We start from the raw sequence: 26,373 nt of genomic DNA on the forward strand, positions 1-26,373 counted from the left end.
AAACATGAGTCCAATTTTGGACTGATGGTGGCGCTAGAGGGATTGAATTAGAGACTCCAAATTTGCTATGGAGACACTTCCGACCGTCCTCTATAAGTGTGCCAAATTTCATAACTTTTTACCATACGATTCTATGGGCTGCCATAGACTTCGTGGCGGAAGAAGAAGAAGAAGAAGATGAATAAATATAGCTGCAAGCAGCAATACCGGGGCCAAGCGCAAAGAAGAAGACAAGACATGCCAAAATGGCTGGCAGTGTCAGATCAACTGGAGCAATGAGCAATTAATCACGTTTTAAGATGATTTTAGGCAAAAGGCTGAAAAATGCATTGTAGTCTGAGAGTGTCAGACCAACTGCAACAATTAACAATTATACAGTTTAAGAAGATTAGGCAAAATGGCTGAAATATCATATATAGAGTCACTGATAATATAAGTTAATGGTTTATCACTTTTGACCAATAGGTGGCACAGTTACGAAATTGATGTGGTGTAGTCAGAATAAGGGAACAATGACACATGCAAAGTTTGATGCCAATATGTCAAAGCATTGCAGAGATACAGCCTCAAGAGTCATTTTGGCATCATGGCTCAACTTCGTCACTGCGGTTTACAAAAACGGTTTCATCTATTGATGCAAAATCCCTAACTTTTTGTTGACATAGTCTGAAGATGATACGATTCGATTTTGGTGGAAATTGGATAAACGGTCTAGGATGAGTTTGAAAAAGTAGGTTTTGATCAAATAAGAACATTGAGGACAGGATGTTTGACCAAATATGGCAAAATTAGTATCTATGTTCTCGGCATGAGCCAATAAATGTATTATGACCAGTTTCAATATACTAGGCTAATTTAATCAAAAGTTATTAGCATTTTTGTCAAGTTTGTTATATCTTTTGACCACAAGGTGGCACTGCCCTAAAACTTTTTGAGTACCTTCAGGGCATAGCATGGAAGTCACATACCGAGTTTAGTAACAATATACTAATGCATTTGTAAAATATAGCATTTTTTGACAAAATTCAAAATGGCCGACAGCCAAAATGGCCGATATGGTAAAATTGAATATCAGACGACTCGGCATGCCGTCCTGAATGTAACGAGACCACTTTTATGATTTTTGGACAAACAGTTCAGAAGTTATAAGCAAAAATAGCCATTTTTCGTATCTCCGGACCAGTAGGTGGCGCTGCGCCGAAACGCTTTATGTTGCCTCAAGTCATGCTTGTGATGACATGTACCAAGTTTGGTTTGAATACGATAAAGCGTTGCGGAGATATTGCCTTAAGTGTGTTTTTGCAACCGCTACGTAAAATTTGTTTGCGCGTTTATCGCAAATGATTTGACGAATCAACTTGATTTGCAAGATTTTTTGTCAGCATGGTCTGAAGATGATCTGGTTCAATTTTCGTGCAAATCGGACAAACCGTCTAGGACGAGTTCGCAAAAGTAGGTTTTTTGGAAAATTAAATATGGCGGGGAAATTATCATGACCGAAAATGACGTCATAGGATGCAATTGAATCGGCATGAGCCAATGAATGTATTATGACCAGTTTCATTATACTAAACTAATTAAATCAAAAGTTATTAGCATTTTTGTCAAGTTTGTTATAACTTTTGACCACAAGGTGGCACTGCCCCAAAACTTTTTGAGTACCTTCAGGGCATGGAGTGGAAGTCACGTACCGAGTTTAGTAACAATACACTAATGCATTTGTAAAATATAGCATTTTAGCACATAATTCAAAATGGCCGACAGCCAAAATGGCCGATATGGTAAAATTGAATATCAGACGACTCGGCATGCCGTCCTGAATCTAACGAGACTACTTTTATGATTTTTGGACAAACGGTTCAAATGGTATAAGCAAAAACAGCCATTTTTTGTATCTCCGGACCAGTAGGTGGCGCTGCGCCGAAACACTGCATGTAGCCTCAAGTCATGCTTGTGATGACATGTACCAAGTTTGGTTTGAATACGATAAAGCGTTGCGGAGATATTGCCTTAAGAGTGCTTTTGCAACCGCTACGTAAAATTTGTTTGCGCGTTTTTCGCAAATGATTTGACGAATCAACTTGATTTGCAAGATTTTTTGTCAGCATGGTCTGAAGATGATCTGGTTCAATTTTCGTGCAAATCGGATGAACCGTCTAGGACGAGTTCGCAAAAGTAGGTTTTTCGGTTAATTAAAAATGGCGGGAAAATTATTATGACGGAAAATGACGTCATAGGGTGCAATCGAATTGTCTTGAGCCAAGGAATCAGAGGAAAAAAGAATTTCGTTTCTAGCCCTTATGGTTCAAAAGTTATTAGCATAAACATGAGTCTAATTTTGGACTGATGGTGGCGCTAGAGGGATTGAGTTAGAGACTCAAAATTTGCTATGGTGACATTTCAGACTGTCCTCTATTAGTGTGCCAAATTTCATAACTTTTTACCATACGGTTCTATGGGCTGCCATAGACTTCGTGGCGGAAGAAGAAGAAGAAGAAGATGAAATATAGCTGCAAGCAGCAATACCGGGGCCAAGCGCAAAGAAGAAGACAAGACATGCCAAAATGGCTGGCAGTGTCAGATCAACTGGAGCAATGAGCAATTAATCACGTTTTAAGATGATTTTAAGCAAAAGGCTGAAAATGCATTGTAGTCTGAGAGTGTCAGACCAACTGCAACAATTAACAATTATACAGTTTAAGAAGATTAGGCAAAATGGCTGAAATATCATATATTGAGTCACTGATAATGTAAGTTAATGGTTTATCACTTTTGACCAATAGGTGGCACAGATACGAAATTGATGTGGTGTGGTCAGAATAAGGGAACAATGACACATGCAAAGTTTGATGCCAATATGTCAAAGCATTGCAGAGATACAGCCTCAAGAGTAATTTTGGCATAATGGCTCAACTTCGTCGCTGCGGTTTACAAAAACGGTTTCATCTATTGATGCAAAATCCCTAACTTTTTGTTGACACAGTCTGAAGATGATACGATTCGATTTTGGTGGAAATTGGACAAACGGTCTAGGATGAGTTTGAAAAAGTAGGTTTTGATCAAATAAGAACATTGAGGACAGGATGTTTGACCAAATATGGAAAAATTAGTATCTCTGTTCTCGGCATGAGCCAATGACTGTATTATGACCAGTTTCATTAAACTAGGCTAATTTAATCAAAAGTTATTAGCATGTTTGTAAATTTTGTTATAACCTCTGACCACAAGGTGGCACTGCCCCAAAAAGTTTTGAGTACCTTCAAAGCATGGTGCGGAAGACATGATTTTTGGACAAACAGTTCAAAAGTTATAAGCAAAAATAGCCATTTTTTGTATCTCCGGACCAGTAGGTGGCGCTGCGCCGAAACGCTGCATGTTGCTTCAGGTCATGCTTGTGATGACATATACCAAGATTGGTTTGAATACGATAAAGCGTTGTGGAGATATAGGCTTATGAGTGTTTTTGCAACCGCTACGCAAAATTTGTGTGCGCGTTTATCGAAAACGATTTGACAAATCAACTTGATTTGCAAGATTTTTTGTCAGCATGGTCTGAAGATGATCTGGTTCAATTTTCGTGCGAATCGGTCAAACCGTCTAGGACGAGTTCGTAAAAGTAGGTTTTTAGTAAAATTAAAAATGGCGGGGAAATTATCATGACCGAAAATGACATCATAGGTTGCAATTGAATCGGCATGAGCCAATGACTCTATTATGACCAGTTTCAATATACTAGGCTAATTTAATCAAAAGTTATTAGCATTTTTGTCAAGTTTGTTATATCTTTTGACCTCAAGGTGGCACTGCCCTAAAACTTTTTGAGTACCTTCAGGGCATAGCAAGGAAGTCACATACCGAGTTTAGTAACAATATACTAATGCATTTGTAAAATATAGCATTTTTTGACAAAATTCAAAATGGCCGACAGCCAAAATGGCCGATATGGTAAAATTGAATATCAGACGACTCGGCATGCCGTCCTGAATGTATCGAGACCACTTTTATGATTTTTGGACAAACAGTTCAGAAGTTATAAGCAAAAATTGCAATTTTTCGTATCTCCGGACCAGTAGGTGGCGCTGCGCCGAAACGCTGTATGTTGCCTCAAGTAATGCTTGTGTTGACATGTACCAAGTTTGGTTTGAATACGATAAAGCGTTGCGGAGATATTGCCTTAAGAGTGTTTTTGCAACCACTACGTAAAATTTGTTTGCGCGTTTATCGCAAATGATTTGACGAATCAACTTGATTTGCAAGATTTTTTGTCAGCATGGTCTGAAGATGATCTGGTTTTATTTTCGTGCAAATCGGATGAACCGTCTAGGACGAGTTCGTAAAAGTAGGTTTTTCGGAAAATTCAAAATGGCGGGAAAATTTTTATGACGGAAAATGACGTCATAGGGTGCAATGGAATCGTCTTGAGCCAAGGAATCAGAGGAAAAAAGAATTTTGTTTCTAGCCCTTATGGTTCAAAAGTTATTAGCATAAACATGAGTCAAATTTTGGACTGATGGTGGCGCTAGAGGGATTGAGTTTGAGACTCCAAATTTGCTACGGTGACATTTCAGACTGTCCTCTATTAGTGTGCCAAATTTCACAACTTTTTACCATACGGTTCTATGGGCTGCCATAGACTTCGTGGCGGAAGAAGAAGAAGAAGATGAATAATAATAATAAGAACGGGAACGGTTTCAATAGGTGCCTTCGCACCTTCGGTGCTTGGCCCCTAATAATAATAATAGGAACGGGAACGGTTTCAATAGGTGCCTTCGCACCTTCGGTGCTTGGCCCCTAATAATAATAATAGGAACGGGAACGGTTTCAATAGGTGCCTTCGCACCTTCGGTGCTTGGCCCCTAATAATAAGAACGGGAACGGTTTCAATAGGTGCCTTCGCACCTTCGGTGCTTGGCCCCTAAATATAGCTGCAAGCAGCAATACCGGGGCCAAGCGCAAAGAAGAAGACAAGACATGCCAAAATGGCTGGCAGTGTCAGATCAACTGCAGCAATGAGCAATTAATCACGTTTTAAGATGATTTTAGGCAAAAGGCTGAAAATGCATTGTAGTCTGACAGTGTCAGACCAACTGCAACAATTAACAATTATACAGTTTAAGAAGATTAGGCAAAATGGCTGAAATATCATATATAGAGTCACTGATAATATAAGTTAATGGTTTATCACTTTTGACCAATAGGTGGCACAGTTACGAAATGTATGTGGTGTGGTCAGAATAAGGGAACAATGACACATGCAAAGTTTGATGCCAATATGTCAAAGCATTGCAGAGATACAGCCTCAAGAGTCATTTTGGCATCATGGCTCAACTTCGTCACTGCGGTTTACAAAAACGGTTTCATCTATTGATGCAAAATTCCTAACTTTTTGTTGACACAGTCTGAAGATGATACGATTCGATTTTGGTGGAAATTGGACAAACGGTCTAGGATGAGTTTGAAAAAGTAGGTTTTGATCAAATAAGAACATTGAGGACAGGATGTTTGACCAAATATGGCAAAATTAGTGTCTATGTTCTCGGCATGAGCCAATGACTGTATTATGACCAGTTTCATTAAACTAGGCTAATTTAATAAAAAGTTATTAGCATGTTTGTAAATTTTGTTATAACCTCTGACCACAAGGTGGCACTGCCCCAAAACTTTTTGAGTACCTTCAAAGCATGGTGCGGAAGACCCATACCAAGTTTCGTAACGATAGACTAATGCGTTTGTAAAATATAGTATTTTAGCACATAATTCAAAATGGCCGAGAGCCAAAATGGCCGATATGGTAAAATTGAATATCAGACAACTCTGAATACCGTCCTGAATCTAACGAGACAACTTTTATGATTTTTGGACAAACGGTTCAAAAGTTATAAGAAAAAATAGCCATTTTTGTATCTCTGGACCAGTGGGTGGCGCTGCGCCGAAACGCTGCAAGTTGCCTCAAGTCATGCTTGTGATGACATGTACCAAGTTTGGATTGAACACGATAAAGCGTTGCGGAGATATAGCCTTAAGTGTGTTTTTGCAACCGCTACATAAAATTTGTGTGCACGTTTATCAAAAACGATTAGACAAATCAACTTGATTTGCAAGATTTTTTGTCAGCATGGTCTGAAGATGATATGGTTCAATTTCTGTGCAAATCGGACAAACCGTCTAGGACGAGTTCGCAAAAGTAGGTTTTTTGGAAAATTAAAAATGGCGGGGAAATTGTCATGACCGAAAATGACGTCATAGGGTGCAATTGAATCGGTATGAGCCAATGAATGTATTATGACCAGTTTCATTAAACTAAGCTAATTTAATCAAAAGTTATTAGCATTTTTGTAAATTTTGTTATAACCTTTGACCACAAGGTGGCACTGCCCCAACACTTTTTGAGTACCTTCAAAGCATGGTGCGGAAGACACATACCAAGTTTCATAACGATAGACTAATGAGTTTGTAAAATATAGCATTTTAGCACATAATTCAAAATGGCCGAGAGCCAAAATGGCCGATATGGTAAAATTGAATATCAAACGACACGGCATGCCGTCCTGAATCTAACGAGACTACTTTTATGATTTTTGGACAAACGGTTCAAAAGTTATAAGCAAAAATAGCCATTTTTTATATCTCCGGACCAGTAGGTGGCGCTGGGCCGAAACGCTGCATGTTGCCTCAGGTCATGCTTGTGATGACACGTACCAAGATTCGTTTGAATACGATAAAGCGTTTCGGAGATATAGCCTTAAGTGGGTTTTTGCAACCGCTACTAAAATTTGTGTGCGCGTTTATCAAAAACGATTTGACGAATCAACTTGATTTGCAAGATTTTTTGTCAGCATGGTCTGAAGATGATATGGTTCAATTTCTGTGCAAATCGGACAAACCGTCTAGGACGAGTTCGCAAAAGTAGGTTTTTTGGAAAATTAAAAATGGCGGGGAAATTATCATGACCGAAAATGACATCATAGGTTGCAATTGAATCGGCATGAGCCAATGACTCTATTATGACCAGTTTCAATATACTAGGCTAATTTAATCAAAAGTTATTAGCATTTTTGTCAAGTTTGTTATATCTTTTGACCACAAGGTGGCACTGCCCTAAAACTTTTTGAGTACCTTCAGGGCATAGCATGGAAGTCACATACCGAGTTTAGTAACAATATACTAATGCATTTGTAAAATATAGCATTTTTTGACAAAATTCAAAATGGCCGACAGCCAAAATGGCCGATATGGTAAAATTGAATATCAGACGACTCGGCATGCCGTCCTGAATGTAACGAGACCACTTTTATGATTTTTGGACAAACAGTTCAGAAGTTATAAGCAAAAATAGCAATTTTTCGTATCTCCGGACCAGTAGGTGGCGCTGCGCCGAAACGCTGTATGTTGCCTCAAGTCATGCTTGTGATGACATGTACCAAGTTTGGTTTGAATACGATAAAGCGTTGCGGAGATATTGCCTTAAGTGTGTTTTTGCAACCGCTACGTAAAATTTGTTTGCGCGTTTATCGCAAATGATTTGACGAATCAACTTGATTTGCAAGATTTTTTGTCAGCATGGTCTGAAGATGATCTGGTTCAATTTTCGTGCAAATCGGATGAACCGTCTAGGACGAGTTCGTAAAAGTAGGTTTTTCGGAAAATTCAAAATGGCGGGAAAATTTTTATGACGGAAAATGACGTCATAGGTTGCATTCGAATTGTCTTGAGCCAAGGAATCAGAGGAAAAAAGAATTTTGTTTCTAGCCCTTATGGTTCAAAAGTTATTAGCATAAACATGAGTCAAATTTTGGACTGATGGTGGCGCTAGAGGGATTGAGTTAGAGACTCAAAATTTGCTACGGTGACATTTCAGACTGTCCTCTATTAGTGTGCCAAATTTCACAACTTTTTACCATACGGTTCTATGGGCTGCCATAGACTTCGTGGCGGAAGAAGAAGAAGATGAATAATAATAATAATAGGAACGGGAACGGTTTCAATAGGTGCCTTCGCACCTTCGGTGCTTGGCCCCTAATAATCAAACAATAATAATAATAATAATAAATGTTAGTCCTTATTATTATTTTATTAGTTTTATGTGAGGTAACTGGTCAATAATAGTATAATAATTATAAAAAAAATATATATATATTATGTAGGTTATAAAATAAATAAAATATTAGATTATGCATGAATATAATTAAATACAATATAATTATATTTAAATTATTTCACTTAAAATATTCAAAAATGTAATAAATATTTAAATGTATATTATTAAAAATAATTACATTATTGTACCTGTTATATCAAATACACTGCATATTCATTATAATGAATTTTGTGTGTATATCTTTTCTACCTGTTGGTAGACAGTATAAACACTCTCAACACTATTTTAAAAAAAGGTTCTTTATTGGCATTAATGGTTTCCAATGCACAAAATTGGGGTCTGAAGATCTTTAAGGAACCAAAAAGTTGCTCTTTCAGAACCTTTATTTTGAGGAGAGACGTGTGTAAATGTGAGCTTGACCTGAGAGAATGGTTATCACAGATCTTACAATGTTTAATTTAAGAATGGCAGACATAATACGTTTCCCAAATATATAAAAACCATCATCATCATTTTTGCAGCCAGATTGCAGCTTGCATTTAAGCTATAACTTGTTAGCATAACGTCTGAGCCCTTGGCTACTAATAGAGATGTTTTTTCTCTCACTTGTGCTTTGAAAGTTCGCTAGGAGCTCCAGATCTTACGAGATCCGATGATCAAAAGATTTAGTTTGAAATGTGTGAATTCCTTATACTCATCTTCTCACATAATGATTATATTTAGAATATAATTATGGTGACTTCTACCAGATCAGAGAAAGTGTACGAGAGCAAGCGAGCAAGCAAGCGTGCGACAACAGATATTGCAATTTGATTACTAACAGTTTGTGTTGGGTGGCCGCCCACTCTGGATTATATGTACTGTATGTTTCTTCTGGCTTTCATCAGTTGGTCATTTCGGGGCGGCGAGATTGCACACTGATTTCTCATCGTCGGTTCCCCACGGCCGTAACCCCCCACTTCTCATCTGCCGTGAAGAAAGTTTTCTTCTTCTTCTCAAGCCTGGGGTGAAGATATGACATCAAATCCTGATCCAAATCTACAGTAACTGAATTTTAAAAGCGTTTTGATGCTAGAAGAGAAAAGATTATTTGATTTTCCTCGGTTATTCCAAATAAATGTTTTTCTCCCTACATCGTCAAGTTTACTAGTTCTTTATATCTATGTTTTATTCATGAGAATTTTGACTTTTAACTTGTAATAAAGTACAGAGGATTATGAGCAAAGGCCTGTGCCCGGTTGCATAAAGCACCTTAAGTGTAATTTTCCCTTAAGTTCGCCCTTATGTTTCCCTTAAACCTAAGGGTGTTGCAGAAAAAAACCCTTAAGTGTTACTTAAGGGTTTCTTTTAGTGTAACGACATAAACACTTAGAATTCCCCTTAAATGCTGTTTTTTCACTTAAGTAATCCCTTAAAAAGCGTTAAGTGTTGCATAAAACCCCTTAACGGTCATTTCCCTAAGTATAACTTAAGGTTAGGAAATTGTAACCTTAATGGTGCGTTCACACCGGACGCGATTCGCGCGAGTGATTTACATGTTAAGTCAATGCAGAGACGCGAAATGGCATTCTGCGGCGCGATTCGCGCGAATGAGGCGGCGAGATTCGAGTGATTGAGGCGGCGCGAAGGACGCTCTCAAATCTCTCAAGTTGAAAAATCTGAACTTTGGCGGATATTTCGCACCGCGTTAACCAATCAGGAGCTTGCTCTAGTAGTGACAACAATGAGGAGAGAATCTGTATATTAATATCTGGTTCAGACAATATGATTATCACTGTGATAACATTAAATGACATGAAACACAACACAGTCTCTTTTTGTTAAATGCAAGTTTATGTATGATCAATAATACAAAGGTATAAGTAAAAAGTATAATAAGCTATACATAAAATAAAGCAAACAATTCAGTCAAACATTCAAGTCAGTGCTAGTAGGCTAAAGTTACAACTGCAACGTACAGTTATAGCCTAAAAATATAAAGTAATGAAACTTCTCTTTGCCTTCAGTCTAAACGATTTGCCAGGGAACAAATTATAGATCCATGAGACCAAAGATCGGACGTTACAAGACAGACATCAGAGCCAGCGGCAGACGGCAGAAGGACTGGCCAAGGAAAGGTTGCCCTCGCCGGCTTTGACGAGCGCTGAGCGCCGCTGATCCGCTGGAGCTCACAACTCCGAAAACACCAGATAAAATGTTCAAATAGGCACTCTTTATATAAATAAACCACATATTTGAGCTTTAAACAACTACATTATCGACTGAAAAAGTCTTAAAACTACGTTTTGTCACACATTAACAGTAGATTTTGACAAAAAAAGACTTGTAAACACAGCCCATGTCAGCCATTTCTCAACGAGACGAGCCGCTGGCAGAAGCCCCTCCCATGACGCGAATTCGCGTCTGTTCTGCAGTGAATGTCACGCGCGATTCACGCGAATTTCATGCGCGATTGAAGCAAGTAAACTCAAAATGTTCAAGCATCCACCTTTGCGCGATTAGCGTGAATTATTCGCGCAAATCGCGTCCGGTGTGAACGCCACATAAGAGTAATGCGGACAAGAATTAAACGACATGGCTGAATTTATGGAACCAGCTGAAGATCATTATGTGCCAAGAAGAATTTTTAGGGATAGAGGGAGAACCCTTTGGACCATCTTAGCGATGAAAAATTGTTGCAAGAATACCGATTTGACAGTCACACATCGCAACCACTGTGACACTGAACACTAGCAGTCATACGTACATTTCTGAATGAGATGAAGAAAAAATCACATAATTAAAGAAGTCTTTTGACGTTATAACAAGTCGTATGTCTTATGTTTCATATAATAGAACCGAAGCTATAGATTGTGAATGTAAACATTTCTCGTTTACCAGCGGCAAAAGTCAGGAGGACTAGCCGAGGTAAGGCTGTTCCAGGCGGTTTACATGAGCGCGAGCTCCCAGTGATCGCCAGGATCTCACAACATTTTTAAATAGGCGCTCTCTTTACAAATAAACCACAGATTTGAGCTTTACACAACTATATTCTCGACTGAAAAACTCTTGAAACTACATTTCGTGACACAATAACAGTAGTATTTTTCAATTTCGCGGCCGCACACAACGCAAAAAAAAAAATCTAAATAACGCCTTTATCCAACTTGTTCTTGTCTTCCGTGTGTGCCTCCACGACGCATGCGCGAGAATGACGCAGATCCGGCGTTTGGACACATGACCCAGAAGGGATTTGTTTACAAGCAGAGGAAGACGCGCGTATCTAAGCTGTTGGATTCTACATTGATCGTGCTTTAGGTCTCGGCGTAGTTCTCAAAATGGGGCTTAAGTGTGCATTTCATGGATTCCCGAACGCTGGCGCTACGTCATTTTCCCGCGCATGCGTCGTGGAGGCACACACGGAAGACAATAACAAGTTGGATAAAGGTGTTATTTTGATTTTTTTTTGCGCACAAAAACTATTGTCGTCGCATCGTAAAATTATTGTAGAGCCACTGTAGTGAGATGGACTTTGTAACGACGTTTTAAGTGCCTTTTATGCGTCTTGGGAGTATTAATGTACTGAATGCCAATGGAGGCCTATCTGAAGCCTTTCTCAGCCATCAGATTTCAACAAAAATATCTTCATTTGTGTTCCGAAGATGAACGGAGGTCTTACGGGTGTCGAACGACATGAGGGTGAGTAATTAATGACAGAATTTTCATTTTTGGGTGAACTAACCCTTTAAGAGATTATATGCAACACCCTTAAGTTATTCTCTTAGGTAAGGGGAAATTGCCCCTTTAGTATCATACTTGAGGGAAAAACTTAACCCTTAATCGTCCCTTGGGGTCCAGCTGACCCCGCTGGACTTTTCCTCCATTTTTTAAAAGTGTTCCCTTCATCTCAGGGCCATGAGACTCTGTGACTTTTCCTAAATAATCTATCTAAACATGCACAAAAAATCTGGGCTTGATTTGGTTGTTCTAAAGGTGTGTCAATTTTTTTTACCGTTTAAGTCCTTTGGGGTCAGATTGACCCCACATTGAAAATGAATGGGAAAGTGGAAGAAAAATGTTTCAAATTTTTTGTCAAAAAAAATTAACTAAATCCAGTATAAATCTGAAAAATTCTACATTTACTGTATATCAAGGTCTGGTCCTAGAGCATAAACACAAAGTAGAACGAACTTTCTATCTCATACACACACATACACACAAACACACAAACACACACATTTGTGTGACTGCAACAGAGAGTATTTTTTATTGAAATTGGCAAATAAAATCAACAAAACTGGCATAAATCTGAAAGATTTTCATACATAAATGAAGGACTAATACTAGAGCACAAATGCAATATGGAACAAGCATGTTCACACACACACACACACACACACACACACACACACACACACACACACACACACACACACACACACACACACACACACACACACACACACACACACACACACACACACACACACACACACACACACACACACACACACACACACACACACACACAAGTGTCTGGGGCATTTTTTAGATTTTGGCAATGAATGGGAAAATGGAAGAAATTATTTTTTTTTTTCACTTTGTTTGTAAAAAAAAATCAACTAAATCCAGTATAAATCTGAAAATGTCTACATTTATATCAAGATCTGGTCCTAGAGCATAAACACAAAGTGGAACGAACTTTCTGTCTCATACACACACACACACACACACACACACACACACACACACACACACACACACACACACGTTTGTTTTTGTGAAATGTGAGGACATTCCATAGGCGTAATGCTTTTTATACCGTGCAAACCGTATTTTCTATCCCCTTACACTGCCCCTGCCCCTAAACCTAGCCCTCACAGGAGACTGTGCAGTTCACTTTCTGTGAAAAAAAACTTGTTCTGTATGATTTATTAGCATTTTGAAAAGTGAGGACATGGGTAACGTCCTCATATTTCACCCTCTTTTTGTAATACCTATGTCATACCCATGTCATTATACACATTTGTGTCCTGATATTTCACAAAAACATGCCCACACACACACACACACACACACACACACACACACACACACACACACACACACACACACACACACACACACACACACACACACACACACAAACACAAACAGACACGTGTGTGACTGCAACAGAGAGCATTTTTATAGAAACTGGCAAATAAAATCAACAAAACTGGCATAAATCTGAAAAAATTCCATACATAAATGAAGGACAAATACTAGAGCACACATGCAACATGGAACAATCATGAGAAAGAGAGGGAAAAGGGCAAATAAAAGAGAGATGAAAGGCAGCTTAACTTTTGCATAACTTCCATATAGACCTCTAGTGGATAATGTGGTCATTGCTCACTCTCTCTCTTTAACTATAATTCCTAAAGTTTTTCCACAAACCTACAGATGGCGGTATTCTATCCCTAACATAGTGCAATGTCCAAAAACTATTTATATTTAACTAAGATCATCATTCAAGTGATTTTTTCATAAAAAAAATATTTTAAATGAGCCAATTTATGACATAGTTAAGTATTTGTGCAGTAAATAGGTAAAAAAACTACCAAATACCCACAAAAACACAGCATAAATGTATAGTTGAGAAGTAAATAAAAATGATATATAGTTTTCCATGTAAAAAAAATATATTTCCTTATGCAATTGCTCTGTAAAAGTTTGGGGTCTATCTGACCCCATGGGACTCAAACGTAAACCCTATTTGAGAGACGATTAAGGGTTAAGGTGCTTTATGTAACCGGGCACAGGTCTTTTTTTATTATTATTATTTTTAAGTCCTGTAAGTAAATCTCTATGCCAGAGATTCTTGTGATTTGTGCTGAAAGGAGAGTTGACCATTTGTGCATTGTGTAACACACCCGTCAACTCTCTGGGCACGCCGTCAATAACACTGTTTGCTTCTTAACCAGAGGGAGCGATCGTTACGCTGAATAATTAGCATGCGTATCCACCTCCTCACTCCACAGGGAAAGGTGAAAGGCAGGGAGAAAGGCGTTAATTGATATACGTTCCACTCTCTTACTACTTACTTTCATAGGTTATCACGGAACAAGCTGCTAATTTAACATTCACAACGAGGGAGGAGTGACCCAAGCAACCAATTAAAGGCTTTCCGAATGAATGGAGACCTTGGATAGGAGGATGTGGCATATGGACCTGGTCTTGAAGCATCTTGTCTTGAGTGAAAAGCTCCCAGAGGGGGCATTTTATGAAAAAGGTCACAAGTAATAGGCTGTGTCGTGAGAAGTGCGTGTGTGTATCGTACCATTTAAGTGTGTATGTGAGTACCTCCATTGTAAAGTGTGATGGTAGATGATCTTTTGCACCCAGAAGGAAAAGTCTCTAGTTGTCACCCTCGCTCAGTAATGGGCACCAGTGGGATCGGCAGACATGAACAAACTGGCAAAAATGAGAGATATGAGACCAAATTTGTGTCACTCCATTGACGCTGGAAATGTCTAAGATGAAGTGATGCTCAGCTAAAAAAGAGAACTGGGAGATGGAGATATAGAATATAGTTTGACGAAATCCTTGGAAATTACAACCTGGTTCCGGTCCTCCAAATGCTATTCCAGTGTGCTCTGCTCCCCTTCTTAATTAGTGTGGATGGATGGGCAGGGAACCAGAGGAATGGGATGTTTCAGGAAAGTCAATGAGGTTCTAAATGCTTTGATTTCCCTTTTGGGAATGAGACATAAACGCTTAGCTGTGTCCAGTGCTGGGGAAGTTACTCATTATGATACAGTCAAGTTGGCCTTTTAAAAATACACTATATTGCCAAAAGTTTTGGTACACATTCAGGAAATTTCCTCACTACTAAATATTCCATGGTCAACTCAACTGTTAGTGGTACTATAACAAAATGGAAGCAATTTGGAACAACAGCAACTCTGCCATGAAGTGGTAGGCCACTTAAAATCACAGAACGGGGCATGCTGACGCACATAGTGAACAGATGTCTCCAACTTTCTGCAGAGTCAATAGCTACAGATCTCCAAATGTTGTGTGGCCTTCAGATTAGCTCAAGAACAGCCTTACGTCATCAGTGGAGACGTGTTCTCTGGAGTGACGAATCACACTTCTCTGTCTGGCAATCTGATGGACGAGTCTGGGTTTGGCGGTTGCCAGGAGAACGGTACTTGCCTGACTTCATTGTGCCAAGTGTAAAGTTTGGTGGAGGGGGATTATGGTGTGATGTTATTTTTCAGGGGTTGGGCTTGGCCCCTTAGTTACAGTGAAAGGAACTCTTAATGCTTCAGAATACCAAGACATTTTGGACAATTTCATGCTCCCAACTTTGCACAGTGCTCCCCAGTGCACAAAGCGTCGGTCCATAAAGACATGGATGAGTGAGTTTGGTGTGGAGGAACTTGACTGGCCTGCACCAACCCGATAGAACACCTTTGGGATGATTTAGAGCGGAGACTGCGAGCCAGGCCTTCTAGTCCAACATCAGTGCCTGACCTCACAAATGCACTTCTAGAAGAATAAAAAAATCTAAAATTCCCATAAACACACTCCTAAACCTTGTGGAAAGCATTCCCAGATAAGTTGAAGCTGTTAGAGCTGCAAAGGGTGGGCCAACCCTATGGATTAAGAATGGGATGTCATTAAAGTTCATGTGCATGTCCAAAACTTTTGCCAATATAGTGTATTTAGTTACATTAGCTATGCTATGCTATGCATGAAAACTGTGATATAGCATTTTGTCACGCTTTGGTCAATTGTTGCTAACACCACACTGCATCAATGCCACCAATTTATGCTTCTCGTCTCTCTCTATAGCCATTTATTGATTTTTAGAAGACATTTTAAGAGAGCGTGTGTTTGATTATTACCTCAGGTTTTTTGGCTAATGCCGTTAGCACAGGACAGTAACACCACACAAACTAAAACAACCGCTAAAATAAACCCTAAAGCCATTTAATGCAATATTTGGAGATGTAGGTAAGTGTGATTGATTATTACCTCAGGTTGTTAATGCTGTTGTTAGCACAAAACTTTGTGACAGAAAACAGTGATATTGCATTTTGCTAAACTTTGCTCAGTAGAACGCTAACACCAAACAGTATGTCAACAGTTTGTTTCTTGTCTGTTTCCACTAAAAACAAACTGTTGCTATAGCTATTTGCAATTTTAGGAGACATTTTGATTGTTACCTCAAATGTTTGGCTAATGCTGTTAGTGCAAATTGCTATACAATTGTGACAGCTGTGATATATCATTTCGTCATACTTTTCTCAATAGCCAACAACCAACTGTATACATTTTTGGCGTTGATATGTCTCGTCTGTTTCAGCTAAAACAAACCATTGCTATAGCCATACTACATTTTGTAAGCATTTTAGGAGAGTGTGTTTTATTGCCTCAGACTGTTTGGCTGATGCTGTTTGGCTAATGCTAATGCTATTTGTTAGGAAAAAAGGTTGTTACTGTTACATCTAATTTGTTTAGAAAAAATGTACTTACTGTAATGTTACTAAAAACTGTAGTTTCTGTTTATAGCATCTCTTCTACTTCCCAACACTGATCCTGTAAGTTGCGCTTTTAATGGAGTTTGTTTACACATACCTCTTTAGCAGTGTTAGCATAGATGTCAAATGTGGGATAGGACCACATCCAAAACTGCAGTCTTGCTGCTATTTTTTTATAGCCTAAGATGTTAGTGATTAAATTGGCTAAGATGGAGAACCTCCAATCAAAATGGGATGATTGATTCATTGTAGACATGAACGAGAAAATTGTTGTTATTACTCAAGGACCATTGAGTAATAACAAATGTATTTTAGGACTGCGTTTCACCATTTGTGGTCTAATTCATTCTTTGTTTGTGTTCCTTTCGAGCATTGAATCACAGCGATTAGCCCAGGGTCATGGGTGAAGAGCATTTAACCCGACGAGGTAACTGTTAGTTGTTGGTATCGCCGTTTTAAAAACTTGCCTCTGGCTCTTTCGAAGAATATTTAATCATGCTATTAAGCATATTGATATAATACAAGAAAATGAGTGTGTACACTTAGTATTTGGAGGCAGCTTACGTTTTACTTCGCCTTCATTTCTTTTTAATGATGCTACAGCTAATCATGTTTCAAAATCTATTAATAAGAAAACATTTCAGTTTGTGGCCACAAACGGTTTAATGACACTCGCTATTATGTTTAAGCTAGTCAGGTAGGCCTATATGTGATGCTCCTAATTTTTTTTTGATTACCACCAACATTACGGAGTCATGGTATCTCCACAGTCATGCTTTTTATATGCAGGTGAGTGCCTTGGGTTAAAGGACGTTCACAGGAAGTGGGACGGTAGGATTTGGTGATGTTCTGAAACACCTCCTTCATCTGTATTGAATGTAGTATGTGTGTGGCGGTGTGTATGTGTGTGGCATTTGATACGGCTGGGGCCAATTACTTGTCTTGCAGCTAAACCTGGACCATGTCTGATGACTTCCTAATCTCATACACACATACATCCATCAGCAGTGAGACACCTAAGCTTAGACACACACACACACACACACACACACACACACGCACGCACGCACACACACACACACACACACACACACACACACACACACACACACACACACACACACACACACACACACACACACACACACACACACACACACACACACACACACACACACACACACACACACACACACACACACACACACACACACCTACACCTTCTCCTACTCTCTGTGGTCATTTTATCTTTCTCACACTGTTCTAAATCCTGTGGAATAATTGTAATGAGGAGCTTTAGTTTTTTTTTTTTTTAAGGAGATTGAGAAAGTTAATCTCTGTTATGTATGAGGGCTTACTTAGATATAGTTTGAATACAAACTATATGTCCTTAATTGGAAAAACTGATTCTAAAAATTAAACATACAATTATATTATATTATATTAATTATATTATATTATATTATATTATATTATATTATATTATATTATATTATATTATATTATATTATATTATATTATATTATATTATATTATATTATATTATATTATATTATTAATTATATTATATTATATTAATTATAAATTTAATTAAATGAAAATTTAATTAAATTAAACTTGTATGTATATATCTAAGATTATAATATATAGTATATTATATTATATTGTATCATATCACATATCAATCATATATCGTATCTAATCAAATATCATATATCATATCATATCAATAAAAAATATCTTCTCGTATAGTATCATATCAATCAAATATCATATATCATATCAAATCAGTCATCATTTCATATAATATCATATAGCATATCAATCAAATATTGTACCGTATCATCATATATCAATCAAATATTGTATCGTATCATATATCAATCAAATATCGTATCGTATCATATCATATCATCTCATATATCAATCAAATATTGTATCGTATCATCAAATATCAATCAAAGATCGTATCGTATCATATCATATATCAATCAAATATTGTATCGTATCATCATATATCAATCAAATATCGTATCGTATCATATCATACATCAATCAAATATTGTATTGTATCATCATATATCAATCAAATATCGTATCATATCATATATCAATCAAATATCGTATCGTATCATCATATATCAATCAAATATCGTATCGTATTATATCATATATCAATCAAATATTGTATCGTATCATCATATATCAATCAAACATCGTATTGTATCATGTCATTTATCAATCAAATATTGTATCGTATCATCATATATCAATCAAATATCGTATCACATCATGTATCAATAAATTATTGTATCGTATCATCATATATCAATCAAATATCGTATCGTATCAAATCATATATCAATCAAATATTGTATCGTATCAACATATATCAATCAAATATCGTATTGTATCATATCATATCATATCAATCAAATATCGTATCGTATTGTATCGGATTGTAATGTATATCGTCTTGTATCTTGTATATCTTATCTCATAAATCATATCCCATAAATCATATCTCGTATATCATATATATCTCGTATATCATATAAAATTTTCATATTGCTATTTTTATCCATTTGTTATTTGACTTTATCCTGGTTGCTTCTAGACGGCAATGAGATTAAATGAAGAGCACATGGAGACTTCTTATTAAGTCTCTTCCTTAGATGTTTCTCCTGAAGAAAAAGACTCTTTTCATCTCACAAATGTCTCTCCCAAAGAAAATATCTCAGTATAAAGTGCACTGATCGAACAGAAATATGCGACCAAAAGTCAGAGATTAAGAAATGAACTCCAGGGGCCAAATGATCTGAGCCTTGAAGACAAAAATCTCCATAAAATCTGAGCAACCTCTGAGCATCAGAAACCTTCCCGGCTTTCAAAGGAGTTTAATTGCAGTCCAGTATAGGTGAGTTTGCACCAAGCTCATAGCAGGTTCGTTCTGCAGTCGTCAGCAGTGCTCCACTGTTAGGCCTCCTTACAATTACCATCCATTGTAGTGGTCTTAAAACCACGCAGCTGGATATCCAACCACTGCTTAATATGACACAAAAGCTAGTGCCAATTCTCCCCGCAGATCTCTTTCACACAACATAACAGGCTGCGGTTAATGAATGCAACAATGCAGGTTTATGATGCATCGAGCAGGGCTTGTCAGCCAGACAGCGAGATTTGTTCCATTTTATGCAGTGCTTAATCATTTTAAACCAGAGGCCGTGGAGATGCTTGACTGGATGCGGAACAACGGCTGTCTGCCGCTTGTAGGACAGTTCAGATTCGGTTCACAGCGCACAGACTGCAGGCTGGTATGGTGCTGTTTTTATGAGCTCTCAGACACGATTCAATTCCACCCCCTAAATATATGCATAATTATGTAGGTGGACTTTTAGATTGAAGTCTGAAGGATCGTTCACACTGGTAACCATTTCCAGTGACAAAGCGACTGGAAGTTAATAATTTTCAGGGAGAGTTGGCAAGTTGCTGTGACAGTTGGCGAGGCGACAAAGTTGAGTTCAGCTTTATGCAAACGAGCATCATAAGCATACACTTAAAGCTACTGTAATCGTTTTCAATCCTTTCCGCTAGTCTTAGCCAATAAATTAGACCTCATTTTGTCCACCGTCCATCATGTCAGGTATATAAGCGCAATCTCCCTAAAGAAGTTATAAAACCCTTAGGGTAGAGTGGGGGAAAACGCCCCCCTTAAGGAAAATGTGACATTACAGTGAAACAAAACATAAATGTGACTTGAATTGCCATCCCGGTTTTGAGTGACTATGGCAGGAGTTATTCACCAAATATTAAAATTGCACAGCCTTCATAATTAATTAGTATTTTGACTGAAAATATTTTTGTACAAAGGGGGCGTTTTGCCCCAGCGGTGGGGTAAAACGCCCCCCAAGGTGGGGTAAAATGCCCCCTTTCTTCCCAACCAGTTTGCTTCATAGATCAACAGCAAAATGAGCAGACTATAGTTTTTAATCTCTCAAAGTAAAAGGCAAGTAATGTATCAACATGTATATATATTAATATTTATTTGAGGAATGTCCAAAATATCCAAATTTTTACCATTTATATTTATATATAAGCCATGCAAACAAATATGTTGTAATAAATAAATAAACATTAATTCATTAGCCATTCACAGCCATTTTAACATTTATATTTATACATATAACTAAGCCATGCAGACAAATATGTTGTAATAATAAATAAACAAATAAATAAATATATACATAAAGAAAACATTAATTAATTAGCCATTCGCAGCAATTTTACCATTTATATTTATATAACTAAGCCATGCAAACAAATGTGTTGTAATAAATAAATACATAAATAAACAAATAAATACTAAATAAACAAATAAATAAATACATACATAAATAAACTTTAATTCAGTAGCCATTCACATAATCTAATATGTTATTATAGTAATTATGATAGAGAGAAACTATGCCCTTTGGGGGGCGTTTTACCCCTCAGCGTAGGGGGCGTTTTACCCCACAAGCTATGACTTTTTAAAAAAAAAAAATAATTTTTAAGATATAATTATATTCCTTATAAATAACATTTCCTCTCAAACTACAGACTTCACTATTCATCTATCATACATCACTGTGATATCCTGCAGAACAATATTCTCTTAAACACTTGTTTACTAATATCTGAAAATTAAAGCACTTAGCATGTAATCCTCTTCTCTTCAAATACGTCGCTGGTGTCAGCTTCTCCAAGGAGATTTGTTTATCCCCGTTGTCAACGAAGTGCATAGCAACAGTGAAAATATATCTTGACTCCCTCTAGTGGTTATTTTGGGAAAAACAGGTGGGGGGCGTTTTACCCCAGGGGGGCGTTTTCCCCCACTCTACCCTATATTTTGGTTAAATATGCCCAGAAATAGTTAAAGGGTTCATCCAAAAATATAAAGGTTGTCATCATTCACTCACCCTCAAGTTGTTCCAAACCTGTATGAGTTTTTTCTTCTTCTGTTAAACACAAAATAAGTTATTTTGAAGAATGTTGGCAACCAGACAGTTTGATGAAGCCATTGACTTCCATAGGGAAATAAAATACTATGGAAGTCAATGGGGTCCAGAAATGGTGACAGAATTTTCGTTTTTCGCAATCTTTTATTTCTCACTATCCTTTAATAAATTACTTTTAAATAATTAAAAAGTAATGTATTTATATTTGAAATATATATATATATATATATATATATATATATATATATATATATATATATATATATATATATATATATATATATATATATATATATATATATATATATATATATATATATATATATATATATATATATATATATATATATATATATATATACACCTTTTGCAGCTATGGAAAAGCTATTTTCCATGTCTTTATGGACCGACGCTTTGTGCACTGGTGCGCAGTCATGTTGGAACAGGAAGGAGCCATCCCCAAACTGTTCCCACAAAGTTGGGAGCATGAAATTGTCCAAAATGTCTTGGTATCCTGAAGCATTAAGAGTTCCTTTCACTGGAACTAAGGGGCCAGGGCCAAGCCCTACCCCTGAAAAACAACCCCACACCACAATCCCCCCTCCACCAAACTTTACACTTGGCACTATGCAGTCAGGCAGTTGCACTTGCAGTTGATGGAGATTTGTGGGATGCACATCCAGGGCACGAAGCTCCCGTTCCACCACATCCCAAAGATGCTCTATTGGGTTGAGATCTGGTGACTGTGAGGCCATTTTAGTACAGTGAACTCATTGTCATGTTCAAGAAACCAATTTGAAATTATTTGAGCTTTGTGACATGGGGCATTATCCTGCTGGAAGTAGCCATCAGAGGATGGGTACATGGTGGTCATAAAGGGATGGACATGGTCGGAAACAATGCTCAGGTAGGCCGTGGCATTTAAACGATGCCCAATTGGCACTAAGGGGCCTAAAGTGTGCCAAGAAAACATCCCCCACACCATTACACCACCACCACCAGCCTGCACAGTGGTAACAAGGCATGATTGATCCATGTTCTCATTCTGTTTACGCCAAATTCTGACTCTACCATCTGAATGACTCAACAGAAATCGAGACTCATCAGACCAGGCAACATTTTTCCAATCTTCAACTGTCCAATTTTGGTGAGCTTGTGCAAATTGTAGCCTCTTTTTCCTATTTGTAGTGGAGATGAGTGGTACCCGGTGGGGTCTTCTGCTGTTGTAGCCCATCCGCCTCAAGGTTGTGTGTGTTGTGGCTTCACAAATGCTTTGCTGCATACCTCGGTTGTAACGAGTGGTTATTTCAGTCAAAGTTGCTCTTCTATCAGCTTGAATCAGTCGGCCCATTCTCCTCTGACCTCTAGCATCAACAAGGCATTTTCGCCCACAGGACTGCCGCATACTGGATGTTTTTACATTTTCACACCATTCTTTGTAAACCCTAGAAATGGTTGTGCGTGAAAATCCCAGTAACTGAGCAGATTGTGAAATACTCAGACCGGTCCGTCTGGCACCAACAACCATGCCACGCTCAAAATTGCTTAAATCACCTTTCTTTCCCATTCTGACATTCAGTTTGGAGTTCAGGAGATTGTCTTGACCAGGACCACACCCCTAAATGCATTGAAGCAACTGCCATGTGATTGGTTGATTAGATAATTGCATTAATGAGAAATTGAACAGGTGTTCCTAATAATCCTTTCGGTGAGTGTATATCGGGGCTTTATTTTGATGGTCCCCCAACAGTCATTCTACTGACTAAGTTACTTTGCAAGTACATGTCAACTTATTCTACTAACGCTAATCCTAATACTCTAATGAGAGTTAGTCAACGTGTAGTTCCTATGAAGTTACTTTAAGTTAGTCTAAATAAAGTACCAAAATGCATGCAGTATATCAAAGCAGTCACCATAACTAGCACATAAGTTATGATTACAGTATGTTAGTGTCCTTTATCTCTGCTGTAGCTCTTGCATTCCTTCCATCCATATCTCTTTATCACAGGTCAAAGCAAATGATTACTTTTATAGAGGCAATCTTCCAGGGCACTGTTTTAGTTACCAAGCAACATGGCGATCCGAGTTGGTGTATTTTGCTTAAATTAGACGCCAAGAATTAACGAGATAAATGTCTCTAATGGAAAGCTTGAGCCTTACATTCTTGTTTCATTCTAAAACGCGCTCATTACAACAGTGACCCATGGCGGAGTCTATTAAAACGAAGCAGTCAAGTTCAGGCACAGTGTGTGTGTTTGCAAATCGCCAAATCTTTGTTGTCTGGTCTCTCTGGTTTCTCACTCGTGGTATTTTGTCTGAATGTGTTTATAGCTGATTCATGATCGTTTCAGGATCGGGCCTTGTTAGCTTGTAATTGGGAATCCTTTGCAAAGTACAGAGCGAAAGCAAAAAGGAAAACAGAATAAATTGCAGCTCCCAAATGGAACAAATTAAGTGCTGTATTTTAGAGATGGCGAGAGGTGGGTTAGTCGGGAGGTCTCAATGGGAACTCTAACCCTTTTTTTTTGGGTCTATTCTTCTAGTGTAAGACCAAATTGCTTGAGCTATGTTATCCAATTTGATTTTTAAAGCTCTGTACTTTAGCTGAATGTAAAAGTAACAGTCTCATTACTTTCTATTCTTATTTCTCCTGAGGAGTTCTAAAAGAAACATCTGAAGCAATGCTGATGCTTAATGGGGTCAAATACATTTATATTTCATTATTAACTGAATACATTTGTTCCTATTTTAGTTTTCACAGCCATTTTGCACAGTTTTTAAGATTTCTGTTACAACCTCTTTTGCAAAGCTTTATTACATTGTTTGACAAATTCACAAAACAACCTGATAGGACCCGATTAAAATGATCAGGAACGTTGCTAAAATACAGTTCAACCAGTCATTTCTGTGATCCATAGGAAGAATATGCAGAGATGTAGAGATGCGACAAGAGCATTAATAAGGTTTTGCAAACGTTTTTGCAAATCTTTTAATTTTTGTTTTCTATTTTGTATTTGTTTTGCGGTGTTGTCTTGATTTTTTTTTGTTGTTTTGTTTTTTGTAGATTTTTTGGTTGTATTTAGATTTTTTTTGTATTTGTTTTTTAGGTTTATTTAAATGTTTTGTTGTGTTTTGATGTTTTGCTTAGTTTTTTTGTATTTTATTTTTTGTTGTGCTTTTTTGTGTGTGTTTTGATATGTTTTGTTTTTGTTGATTTTTGTTTTGTTTTGTTTTATTTAGTTTTGTAATTTAGTAATTTTTTTTGTTTTTTTTTGTTGTGTTTTGATTTTTTGGTATTTGTTTCGTTGTGTTGTTTTTTAGGTTTATTTTAATTTTTTGTTGTGTTTTGATGTTTTTGGTATTTGTTTCGTTGTGTTGTTTTTTAGGTTTATTTTTTGTTTTGTTTTGATGTTTTGTTTAGTTTTTTGTATTTTATTTTTATTGTGCTTTGTTTTTTTGTGTGTTTTGATGTTTTGTTTTTTGTAGATTTTTTTGGTTTTGTGTTTTTCATATTTTGTTTTTGTTGATTTTTTGCTTTGCTTTGTGTTTTATTTTGTTTTGTTTTATGTTGTTTTGATTTTTTGTTTTTTGTTGACTTTTTTGTATTTTTTGTTGTGTTTTGATTTTTTTTGTGTTTGTTTTGTTGTTTTTTTAGGTTTATTTTTAGCTGTGTTTTGATGTTTTGTTTAGGTTTTTTTGTATTTAATTTTTTGTTGTGCTTTTTGTGTGTGTGTGTGTTTTGATATGTTTTTTTGTATTTTGTTTTTGTGTTTTAATATGTTTTGTTTTTGTTGATTTTTTTTGTTTTTGTTGATCTTTTGTTTTGTGTTTTTGTGTGTTTTATTTTGTTTTGCTGTGTTTTTTTTTTGTGTGTGCATGGTTTTGTTTTTTGTAGATATATTTTTTCAGTTTTTTTCTGTTTTGATTTGGGTTTTTTTTGTTTGGTTTTGTTGTTTTGCTTTTTTATGTTTTGGTTTGTTTTATTTTTTGTTGTTTGTGTTTCTTGTTTAGGAATACTAGCATCTATCCAATCATTTTTGGTTTCTGAAGCTTTTGGTCACCCAATAGGCATCATTGATGTATAAATGTGAACAGACGTTTGTTTATCTATCTGACATGTGAAAGTTGGAAGTTCAACACTATACATTTTTGCTTAATCAAGAAATACTCCTTTTGAACTGAAAGTTACCGTGTATTCCTAGTACCTGAATTTCTTTTTATCTCAGTAAACCAAGGAAAATTTGATTTGGTCATGATCTGACCTCTTTAAATCAGTCATAACTGCCCTGAGCTAAGGAAGAATAACTTCTGAGCAATCATGTTTTACATCTTTGAATCTGTTGAATATGTGGCACAGTGCTTGTTTAGACCTTTATGTGCCTTGCTTTGTGTTCTTTCCTGTCAGTGAAAGAGAGGTTCTTGGGAGGGTAGGTGGCTGGAGCTGTGCCAGTCACGACTGGAAGGAGGAGAGAGGGAGCGATAGATAAGACGAGGAAGGAAAGAGCAAGGCTCCTTACATTGCACTCCCTCCACTCTGCTGATGCATAGAAAATGGTGGGTTGACGCACACACCGCCTCACACGATGTGAGATAAGCATTCATGGGTTTTTTTATAAAGCAACAAGGCCACACAACATCGTGTAGTGTTTGGTGACCAACTATTCCAGTTTTATTGACGGAATCTGTGGACTTCTATTGCTTTTCCTGCATTAAATTTGAAGGGAAGAATTGTGGAATTCTGTGAAATGGATTTCACTCAAATAGACCA

Source organism: Gobio gobio, assembly GCF_949357685.1.
Source record: "Gobio gobio genome assembly, chromosome: 24".
In the NCBI taxonomy this organism is placed as follows: domain Eukaryota; kingdom Metazoa; phylum Chordata; class Actinopteri; order Cypriniformes; family Gobionidae; genus Gobio; species Gobio gobio.